Genomic DNA, 12,564 nt, shown 5'->3' on the forward strand with positions numbered 1-12,564 from the left:
AACATAATCAACAGTCAAATACATATAGCAAATTTATATATCAAACAGTCAAATATATATGTGTACACACACACACACACATATATATACACACACACACATAATATATTCATTCAAATATAACCAGCACCTGGACTCTGTACCTCTGATTTCCATTATGTTAATTTCCATATGTTATGGTCTTGCTGTAAAATGTCCTCATAAGCCCATATTTTTTAACTGTTCACACCAGTTCATAACACTATATTAGGGGGAGGGGTTGTAAAACCTTTAGACATGAAACTAACTCACCACCTAAGGGCTGTAAGGCCAGGTCTTGAGTTTATATGCCAGCTCTACTTCTGGCCTTCCCTCTCTGCTTCCTGATCCATGATATGATTTATGATATGACCATACCACATATGATGAGTCACACTCTTCTTCCATTGGGACCATGCCTTCTCCACCACTCTACAATTTCAAGCTGCAAGCCACAATGCATCCTCCTCCCCTTTTGCTGTTCAGCCAGGTACTCTTTCACAAGGGGAAGAAAAATGAGTAACCCAGGGGTGGGACAGCATCTAATATGGTATGCTGTGCCAGGAAATTGATGGGAAACGCCACTATTCTTCTTCACAGTGCTGTTTTAGAAAGGATGAACACAGCAGCAAATAGAGAGAACTTGGATCCAAGTAGCTGGTAGTAGTCAGCCGTTAGTTTCCTCACTCCTGCTCTGATTGGGTCACCCTTGCTGGCTAGCTAGGGAGCACTCATACCTGCAGTCTCTGCTTGAAGGCATCGTCTTGACTACTGGGGCCTCCTGTCTTTCCTTCTTCTGTTGTTCTCAAGAAGCAAGAACAAACCCCACTCCTAAGTAGAAGCCAGGAGAGCACCACTCACCTGCCTTCATGAGTTTTTGCCTCCTGAATTAATGGTGGACAAGTTTAGCAAATTGCAAGACATACAATTACATTTTAAATGTATCTTTATTTTTCACACACACACACACACACACACACACACACACACACACACACACACACACACACAAATGCTCCCCGCTCCAGGTATACACAATCCTCGCAGCCTTCCCTCTCTGCCGTAGTCGGTGTCTGTAACCACAATCCTGCCTCTACTTGTCTGACCAATTTCTTAGCCTCAGCTGTGCGTGCCTGCTTGTTTCCCATAGCAAACTCTTCCCTTAGTTTATACCGGCTGCTTTTATAGCCAAAAAAGGCTCTGCTTTTTCTTTTGTATTAAGTCATAAGGAGTCATAAGGGAAAAAACAAAACAAACCAAAAACCTTTAAAATCATTTCAAGTCCCTACTTTCAATCCCCTCTGAAACCATGATCATCTAGAAAAAAATATTTAATCTTTTGCATCATTTCATTTTCTCCTCCCTCTGTGTGATTTCATTTCCAATAACAAGAGTCCAAGAGATCCCTTTGTTCTTCCTGTCCTATGTATTGCTACTGAAATCTCCAGTCCATGAGTTTATAAGAGTCTGAGATTAGATTCCTGAAGAAAGCCAAAAACCTGTGGTGTGTGCCCCACTTTCCCTTGACTTGGACTCATAGCAGAAGCCACAGATTTCTACCTAAGAACTGAAGAACTTCAGCCTGAGTTGCATGGGATCCCAAACACAAGGTAAAACCCAGTCCCTGGAACATCATGGTTCTAAAATAGGTAAGGTGAGCAATGATCAGAAAAGCCCCAACCACTGCAACTGACAGATGTGAGAGGAAAAACAACACCTGGCCAGGCTACCACTAAAGACAAAACACAACAGCTCTAAAAGTAGAGCAAAAAGGAAAAATCCTTTGTCATCATAAACAAAATGTTTGGCTTTTTGGGGGGAGGGGCGTGGAGCTCATTTTGATGGTTACAGATATAAACAGAAGTGTGTGTGTGTGTGTGTGTTCAAAAAACTCAAGAGACAACAGATGTTAATTAGAGGGAAATTGTAGCAAGACAGACTGAATTTTATTTTGTCCTCATTTTGCATCTATTAGTTCATTACATCTACTTAGTCAGCATTGCAACCTGTACAAAACAGTCTGCATAGTAGCTTGGACTGTGGAAATCATTCACATGGTCTCAGACTCTAAACACCAGCATCACATAGAAATGTGTTACAAGTATGACTGTTTGGGCCTCTCCCAATCTAATGCATCAGACACTTTGGTGATGGAACCCAATCACTGCGTTGTGATTAAGCCACCTTAGTTATGGTGGCTACCCATTCAAAGGCCACCTGCATGATCCTTATGGACCACCATAAAACCTGCCCAAAAGGAAGACAAAGAATTTTCTTCAGGTGTTTTTGAGTGTGAATTTTGTCCTTCATCATGTTTGCCAATAGCACCAAACTGAATAATGCCATCCCAGGTATAAGTTTAGGGGGTATAAGTTACCCAGAAACCTTCGGTAACACAGGTATTCCTTGGATACTCCCTCCCTTTGACAGCTGGCATCCTGAGACATGGTAACAAGAACATAGGGCAAGAGAGAAAGACACAGAAGGTAGGGAGATACTGCCATGTCTGGTGGCGGTGGTAGTTGTTGTTGCTGTTTAGAGGGAGGCAGGCTCTCCCTGAGTTGCTGAAAGCAATGATTCCTAATTGTCACATTGGAATGTCCTTCTAAAATGAGTGAAGGCCTCTAGAATGAGAAAGAAAGCCTCCCCCACACCCTCCTTCTTACTCCTCCTCTTCTTCCTCCTCCCCACCCTTCCTTTTTCTCCTCCTCCTCCTCCTCCTTCTCTCCTCCTCTTCCATCTCTACCACCTCCTCCTCTCCTTCTCTATCTCCTCCTCCCTGTCCCCTCATATCCACCCTTTGCTCTTGTAACCTCCCTTCCAAGTCACACACACACACACACACACACACACACACACACTCAGTGAAAAAACCTCTCATTGTGGAAGCTGTATATATAACAGCATGTCTCACAGTATATCCCTTTTCCATGTATCTTCACTTGCAAAAGTCTACTGCAATGAGTCATTGGTCTGGTTCAAGATTTCTTACTTCTCTGACACCATCAATATTGGATCTTCACCAGGACTCCTCTTGGATATCCTGTTGTTGCTCTATGTCATGGACATCCTGCAGCTTTGGATCAGCAGGACTGGCCCTTTCTCGTTTCCCAACCATTTGCAGATGATATAGAATTTGGTGTGGGCCAACTCAGAGCCTGGGATCTGGGCCTAGGTGGTAGCTGAGCTGGTCAGCCCTCAGGTTCTCCCTTTTCCACACCACCAGTTTGAGCTCTCAAGCACTGTGCTGGCTAGTGGTAATATGCGTAGTGGATATCAATGTTGACCTCTGCTCTATGTAACCATGGATCCAGGCATGGCCCTCAGTGGTAGCTCAGGCTGGAACCTCAGTGTGATTCCAGGTGGTGGAGCTGGCCACTCACAACCCATTACTTTCCCCCCCTTACCTCCTTGAGACTCCAGTTCCATCATTCTTCATATTGTTCAAGCTGCTCCACTTCTCTTATTAAGTGTGGTAGGCCGATGGGAGAGAATATGTGGGTTTCTAATTTAGAGCCAGAGATCAAGCAAATTATACATGTGATTAAGGTTATATACATGTGGCCAGGTTTAAAGTCAACAGCATTCCAGAATCCTCTAGATCACAGACAGAAAACATACACTCTTACTTCCTAGGTACCGAGGTAGAAACCAAATCTACACTCCTTCCATGATGAAAACCAAGACATTTAAACATTCTAGAAGGCCAGCTCACATTTCATTTAAAAATCAGTTGCAGTTCCAACAGAAGGTGTGGCCCAGACTAAAGGTGAGCGCCACCACACCTGGATCTGGAATTTCATTTTTCCCAGGCTGACCTTGAACTCAGAGATCTGCTTGCCACAGTCTCCTGGGATTAAAGGCGTGCACTACCTTCGCTGGGCCTACCCTTTTCGTGCCTGAAGATCTCCATGTCTAGATTCAGGTCAGAAGCCTGTGTCTTCCAGCCTCACGATCGAGATCACAGTTATGCCCTCCATTTCTGGATTGTAGTTCATTCCAGATGTTGTCAAGTTGACAACCCAGGATAGCCATTACAATACTATGCAGTAATTGTTGAAATTTGGACTTTTTGTAATGGTAATATTTTCAGCTTTACTCTTTAGCAATCAGAAAGTATTAAATCTACTTAAAAAAAAAAAGCAATACAACATTTGAGCTACACTCATACACACAGCCAGACACAAACACACAGTTACTATCATGACTTAAAAACAGCAGTTTAGCCCGGTGTGATGGCGCATGCCTTTAATCCCAGCACTTGGGAGGCAGAGGCAGGCGGATTTCTGAGTTCGAGGCCAGCCTGGTCTACAAAGTGAGTTCCACGACAGCCAGGGCTATACAGAGAAACCCTGTATCGAAAAAACAAAAAACAAAAAAACCAAAAAAACCCAAAACAGCAGTTTATAGGACTGTCTTAGAGAATGGATTATAACTCCTTCCCCTTTAGATGTCCTTGACTTAGCATGTCTCATTTAGGAAAAAAAAAAATCAAAGGGAAGAGAGGTAGGACTACAGTGGTGTTACCTGAGGCTTGCTACCTTAACTGGAGCAAGGTCAATGGCACCACACTAAGAGTTGCTGCTTTGTGTTCCATTTGATATAAGGAGACATGAAAAGCATTTCAGACAGTAGCATTCTACTCTAAAATATGTATTCCAGTTTAATAATAGGAAAACATCTTACATACCCAAATTGAAAGACCTGCTATAAAATATCTGAAAATACATGACAAGTTTTTGTTTGTTTGTTTGTTTGTTTGTTTGTTTTTTTAAGCATCACACCTGAGACCATCAAGGAAAAAGTAACATATGTAATCACTAAATCTGGAAGATCATGAGGAAACCAGACAACCTATCATGGTGTAGCATTTCAACTGGCCTCAGGGTAGTAAGAAGTGGGCATTACCTTCAGTGGTAAAATCTGAATCAAGTCCACACCACTATTAATCAGCATGGCCCAATATGGAGCTAATATTAGTAAGTAAATGAAGGCTGTTTGGGAACAGTTTTGTCTTTGTGATTTGCCTGTAAATCTCAAGGTATTGCGCAATGAACATGTAAACACACACTAAGACCATACCACCTTCTAACCAATGATAAAGTCACACTGGGAGGCAGCTAGTCCACAAGGGTGTGATAATCAATACAGAAGAAGGAAAGGCTCTCAGATTTTCTGAGTATTATCTCATCACCTTCCAAGGGACTGCCATATTCTTGAAGGCACATTAAATCACCCCCAACTTGGGGGAGAGAGCAGTTGGAACAAAAACCTATTGGTAGCAATGCTTTTCCAGGCTGTATTGTGGGGTTCCCTCTCCTTACCTTCCCCTACAGAATTCATGGCACCTTTCTTATTGGCTCCTATGGAAAAGAAAGGGGGCTGTATGTCCAGCCATTTTGATCTCTTCCAGGAAAACCCACCCAGCCAATGAGCTTCCTTCTCTATTAGTCATAAACACGGGCCAAGGACATTTCAAATCCATTTTTGCTCAGCTTTGTTTTTTTCTCTCAAGATGGAAAGAGCTCCTTTACCTCTGAGGGTTTATGTTTCATTATTCCATTGGCATTGATTGCTTTGCTACGCAGCCCAGCTTATTTCAAAAGCATAAAAATCTGTCCTTGCTATCCACTGCCACTGGCGTGCTTTTTCCTGGACTCCTTCTTAGCCATCTTTCTTTTTTTGGAAAAAACAAAGGATCCTGCCAGAATAGTGATCTTTCTCATAACCTATTTCCAGATGACATCTGACCCAAGAATTCTGCATTCTGGCTCAGCTGTTGCTGCCAGTGTCATTATACAAGTTTTTCCTGTGAGCAAAGACCTACATGTCCCCTATGAATCACACAGGGCACATAATTAAATAGACAGGAAATGTGACAACAGGCACCTACTATCTACAGCACATCTTTCCTCTGGAACCTGTTGGTACTTCATCCACATGACCATTTGCAAATATTTAATGAGAAGGTCTTTGATGGAGGAGGAGATGACAAAACACTAGATAAAATGGAGTCAGGACTGTTTTGGACATTTGATCATTAATTCTTACTGGGTTCCTAAGGCAAGTCGAGAATAGAGAAAAGGTGCAAACAGATCAATCATGTGTTCAGTCCCCTGAGAACAGAAAGCAATTGGGATGAAAGCAGAGCTGAGCAAAAAGTCCAAGTCCACAGCATCCCAGCAGAGACTCCAGTGTGCTCAAGGTGCACAGAGTTATTTTCTGATGGAGAAACTAGGCCATGCTCAGAGATGAAACTGCTGGGCAACTGAGGCTGAGCTGTGAGACATGATCCTTCCTGACAAAGTCCAGTGAGCCATACACAGTTGCTGAACTCCATGACCTAGCTCAGCAAGACAGTGTCTGTTTGTCTAAGATAAAGACTACTATGCCGTTTGGAAAAAGGAAATAAGAACAAAACCATATTGGCCTTAGTTGCTCAATGCATTTATTGCACAAACAACATCTTAACAAACTGAAATAAAAAATATCATCTTAATTCCATTTCTAAGCAAATCAATTATTTATCTATATACTCTAGTATCCTTTTGCGAGTTTCCTATATATGATCATTTTTAGAAAATTCTAACCCTAGCATAGATTTTTTAAAAATGTTGATAGCTAGTTTTAAATGACAAAACATTTTCTAAATCACCAAAAATACTTTCTAAGTTTATAAAAGCTAAATTTACTGTTTTTAGAATCCATATGCTATATTTCCAACCATTTATTCACTAATAATTTATTTAGTGTCTGTTAAATGTGAATATTGCTTTCAAATTTCAAATACGAACCAGAATTCAATATATATATATATATATATATATATATATATATATATATATATATATGTATTTTTTTTTCTGAGTGATTTGTTTCAGAAATTCTCAGAGGTAGAAACAGAAAGTCAGAAAGGTAGAAAACAGATATATATCAACAGCTTATAAGTAGCTTCCCTCAGCCATGAGTTCTTGTTGCTTAAATGGTATATAGAGAAAGCTGAAGGTGAAAGTAAGCAGATTTCCACTCATTTCTGTTGTATAAGATGTTGGACATTGCTGTTTGCATGTTCTGTAGGTAGCTGGACTCCATTTCTAACTGAGCTTTGCCATAGTCCTCCCATCTCCCCTCTTCTCCTCTCCCTGGCATCTTACCTCACTTTTACAGAGCTTAGAACCATCTGGGAAGAGAATGTCAACCAGGCATTGTCTATACTGAGTTGGTCTATGGGCATGACGCTAGGGAATTGTCTTATGCTTCTTGATGTGGGAAGACTAAGTATAGCATGGGCAGCACCATCTCTAGGAATGGTGTCCTGAACTGTGTAAGAGAGAAGAAACCAAGCTGAGCACACACAAGCACGAGAGCATTCATTCATTCATTCATTCTCTCTGTCTCTGTCTCCTTTTAACTCTGGATGTGATGTGATCTCTCTCTCTCTCTCTCTCTCTCTCTCTCTCTCTCTCTCTCTCTCTCTCTCTCTCTCTCTCTCTCTCTCTCTCTGTCACCCCCCTCCCCCAGGATGTGATATGACCAGCTCCTGCTGCTGTGACTTCTAAGAAATGATAGCCCTGGATCTGGAAGCTAAGAGAAATCCTTTCTACTGCAGTTGCTCTTTGCCACAGTGTTTTACCACAGCAACAGACATAAGACCACAATACCCACACATCACAGCACTTATATCAGAATCTCAGACTCATCCTCAATCTTTTCTTTGTCTTGCTGCCTCTACTTCTATATCCTTAGTCATTACATTTTGCCTGTCTATCTCTGGAGTCAGTTGAATATGACCACTTCCCTAAATACCCAGAGCTCCTAATCCATCCTAAGCTACTGTTACCTGACCTGGACTACCGCTCTCACCTACTGCCTTTGCCTCTTGCCTTTGTTCTTCCTTTCTGGTATTTTAGTCTACTAGAGGTCTCTCTAAAGAGTTACCTTTTGCACTTAAAGTGCTTTGTCTCCCTATTCCCCATCATATAACTATACATTTTCCATTATTCTAGGTCAACAAGTCTATTGAGGACCTGTTTACAACTTTTACTGTTCAATGCTGTGACAATTTACTCATCTGAACTATTCTTGCTTTATTCTGATTCCTGATATTCTTTCTTTTTTCCATTTTTTCTTTTTTTTTAATTAGATATTTTCTTCATTTACATTTCAAATGCTGTCCCAAAAGTCCCCTATACCGTCCCTCTGCCCTACTTCCCTACCCACTTACTCCTACTTCTTGGCCCTGGTGTTCCCCTGTACTGGGACATATAAAGTTTGCTAGATCAAGGGGCCTCTCTTCCCAATGATGGCCAAATGCTTTCCATTCACTCTTGAATCAGGACTTAAACACGTGCCCTTAAATCTGTAGATATGTATCTAAATTCTACTCAGTCTCCTGAACCATCTTAAATATCTCTTCTTATTCTCATTGTATAGCAGCCATTTTGCTGATTTACTTATGAGATACTCTTTAAAGGTCTGTTTTGCCTACCAGTTTACAGGATCCAGGGCAGCAAGAATCCATCCATATCATATTCACAGCTCAGTGTTCACTATGCATCTGAGAACTAAGAGATACTAACATTTTACTTGTTTAATAAATTAAGAAATAAGCAAATGAGTTGGCCGTATTTTCAGACTCACTTTCCAGTGGTTTCTAGTAATATTATACAGGATACTCAAAATGTCATGTTCCTTAGTTTTAGTTCACATCTACAAATTCTATACTGAGCTTGCACTGAATAGCAAGAGAATATTCTAGCTTTCTTCTCACGTACAGATAGATTGTTAGTACAACAGCAACCAGTAGCTAAAGGTGAGACTAATCTTACATCATATTTTCTTCTCTTCCCTGGCTCTGAGACTTGTCCTTTTGGAGAGAAGAGATAAAGCAGGTGGATTTAGTTTTTATGTCAGTCATCATCAGCAGAGGGGAAGTTTTTTTTTTTTTTTCTGTGAAAGAAAAGGCTAGTATTAAGTTGATTGATGGTTCATTTTTCCTATTTGCTCCTTGGTCATTGGAGTGACACCAGGAGGGCTGTCTATTTAGAGGCATGGGAGACAATAGCTGTGACAAAAGCTAGTACAGACATGGAATTTGTCACTCGAAAATGATCCCTGGCAATGAGCATATTGATAGATAGCCACTGTATTAGTCAAGGCATAAAGAAATCAAGGCATAGAGAAACAAAACTGATAGAATGTGAATATATTATAAAGATTTATTAGATTGGCTTAGCAATATGTGTTGGGTAGGCAAACAATGGCTGTCTATCCATTATCAAGACCTTAGACTGGATGCCTTCACAGATCTAGTCTGACAGTGACAAGCTAGAGGATTCCAAGAGAGGTTCTGGTCTTCCATTTGAATGAAAAGACCAAAAATTTGGGTTCTGATATCAGAAATAAATTATAGCAAGACAGCAAGAAGCAAAATGCACTTAGCAGCAAAGAGTGAAATGTTCCTCCTATCTGGGTCTCCACAAGAAGATACTGCCTACTTGGGGGAGGAGCTTCCCCTTCACAAGCCAGCCCAAAGATGCAACACTTAGTTGATTACAGATTCAACTGAGCTGACCATTCACCAGGATTAACCATTACAGTTACCTATGACTTGATGCTCACCCTGGGAAATCCCATCCTTAATTCATTCAAGGACTAGAATGAATTAACATCGACGCTGAAGGTTCTCTTTTACTTTAAATAGTAATAACAAAAAACTCACGTGTGCATTGATAAATCACTTTTGACTTTTGTCCTTTCAGGCCACACAACTCAGGCCTGTAAGATAACAACAAAGGTATGATTTTCATGTTATAGTCCGTGTGGCTCAAGCCACAGGTTTTGTGCCCCACCACCAGGCCTCATGCCTGGAGCCTGTTATGGCCATTATCTCTCCTATTAGGCATCCCAGTGGCTTCAGGCAGGACAAAGTAACTCCTCAGGTGAAGATGCTCGCCCCACCCTCCAGGAACTACTCACTGCCATTCCTCCACCAGCAGCCTGCCCCACAAATGGCTACAACCTCTGGATTTCTCTGGCACAGATGTGAACAAAACTCTGTCCCAGATTTTCCTTAGTACTGCTGCCAAAAAAGATTGGAACAAGAAAAAGTTGATTTTTTTTAACTTTTTCAGAAAATATTTATAGTATTATTTATTCTAACACTTTTGATTATTTCTTTTCTTCTTAAGATTATAATCAAACCATATCATTTCACCTTCCATTTCCTCCCTTCAAACCCTTTCACATAATCCTCCTTTCCCTCTTTTCAAATGTATGCCTTCCTTTGTCATTAATTGTTATTACATGAACATATGTATAGGCATTTACAAATAAATATATTCCTAAATATAACCTTCTCAGTCTATATAATGTTACCTGTATTTATGTTTTCATGACTGACCATTTTATAGCAGATAAGAATTGTAGGATATAAGTTGGGCATAGTGACTCAGGCCTGGAATTCCACTACTTGGCAGTTTGAAGCTAGCCTAGGCTACAATGTCTGAGTCTAAATATTTTTTTAAAAAGAGAGAAAGAATTATATACTAGAACAAAATGTTCATATACACTTTGGTAATATAGATTACCATGGTCATTACTTTGGAAATATAGATTAAATATGCTCATAGCTGTAATTGATATAATAAAAATCTAACAAAATACAAAATACTACAAATAGTACATCTTAAAATAAGTGCTTCTAAGAAAACAACAAAAATGAAGGCACCCAAAGAGCACAAGAAAGGAATTAAGTAGAAAACAGAGTTCCTGAAGAAAACTGACTACATAGCAAGGATTCTAGTCTGAGCATAGCTTTCAACCTATAGATTGTAACCCCTTTGGCACACCTCTGTCTCCAAAATTATTTACATTAAGACTCATAACTAGCTGCATACGTATCAAAAGATGGCCTAGTCGGCCATCACTGGAAAGAGAGGCCCATTGGACACGCAAACTTTATATGCCCCAGTACAGGGGAACGCCAGGGCCAAAAAATGGGAATGGGTGGGTAGGGAAGTTGGGGGGAGGTTATGGGGGACTTTTGGGATAGCATTGGAAATGTAATTGAGGAAAATACGTAATAAAAAAATATTTAAAAAAAAGAAAAAAAAGACTCATAACTGTAGCAAAATTACAATTATAAGGTAGCAAAGGCAATAATTTAATGTTTGTGGGGGTCACCATACCATGAGGAACTGTATTAAAGAGTTGTAGCATTAAGGAGGCTGAGAACCACTGCTCTGGAGTCACAAGGATTGCTTTCTACCCTGGATATGCTACACATGAACCTGCAAAAGAGCAATGCACCCCCTTTTTTTTTTTTTTTTTTTTGACTCAGCCCTGCTTGCTAATAGCCTTTGTCTTAGTTAAAGGTTTCATTGCTGTGAAGAGACACCATGACCAAGGCAATTCTTATAAAGGCAAACATTTAGTTGGAGCTGGGTTTTAGTTTCAGAGGTTTAAGTCCATTATCATCATGGCAGGAAGGATGGCAGTGTGCAGACAGACATGGTGCTGGAGAAGGAGCTGAGAGTTCTACAACTTGATCTGAAGGCAGCCAGGAAGAGCCGTCAAAGCCCACCTACACAGTGACACACTTCCTCCAACAAAGCCACACCTCCTCCAATAAGGCCACACCTCCTAATAGTGCCACTCCCTATGGCCAAGCATATTCAAACCACCACAAGTTTCCATCCAAAATCTGAGCGAGTTCTTCCTTTGATTTTCTATGCAGACAACATCTAAGGCACCATTTTTCTCCTTCCTGATAAATGAACATGCATAGAGAAAAGGGCAAGTGAGGAATGGACAAATGGGAAAGGGGTTGTTTTGCTTCCAAAACTCAATAGCAAGAGCAGGCTAATAAGAATCATAGGATGAATTCCATGAGAGACTTTAGTTAGAGCCCCACACCCAGGACTATTAGTAAAATACACAAAGATTTCAAATGTGCAAACTTTCTCATGCCATATCTAGTGACGTTCTGGCTTTCCACAACACTCTAATCCAGCAAGGCCCAATAGAACTGCTGTCAATGACAGAATAGTTTCTATCCAAATAGTGTTGTTTCATATAGGAGCTACAAGCCATATGTGATTTCTGAATTCTTTTAAATGTCATCAAGTTACACTTGAAGCATATGACAAAGAAATAAAATTACAAGGCCTTTTAACTTATTTAATTACTTTCATACTTAATAGAAACATGCCTCAGGCTGGAGAGATGACTCAGCAGTTAAGAGCACTGACTGTTCTTCTGAAAGTCCTGAGTTCAAATTCAGCAACCACATGGTGACTCACAACCATCTGTTATGAGATCTGATGCCCTCTTCTGGGGTGTCTGAAGACAGCTACAGTATACTTAAATAAATAAATCTTAAAAAGGAAAAAGAAAAAAGAAAAGAAAAGAAACCAACAAAGAAAGAAAGAGAAACATGCCTTTATTGCTTGACATGCTGGAGTCACAAAACTCAGGAAAAACATGTAGTGGTCCAGGGAAAATTGCAAGCATCTCACATCAGTGGCAAATCCCACACTGGCAAAT

The sequence above is a fragment of the Mus caroli genome, unplaced genomic scaffold (assembly GCF_978045245.1).
Source record: "Mus caroli unplaced genomic scaffold, Mus_caroli_1 scaffold_3, whole genome shotgun sequence".
Classification (NCBI taxonomy): domain Eukaryota; kingdom Metazoa; phylum Chordata; class Mammalia; order Rodentia; family Muridae; genus Mus; species Mus caroli.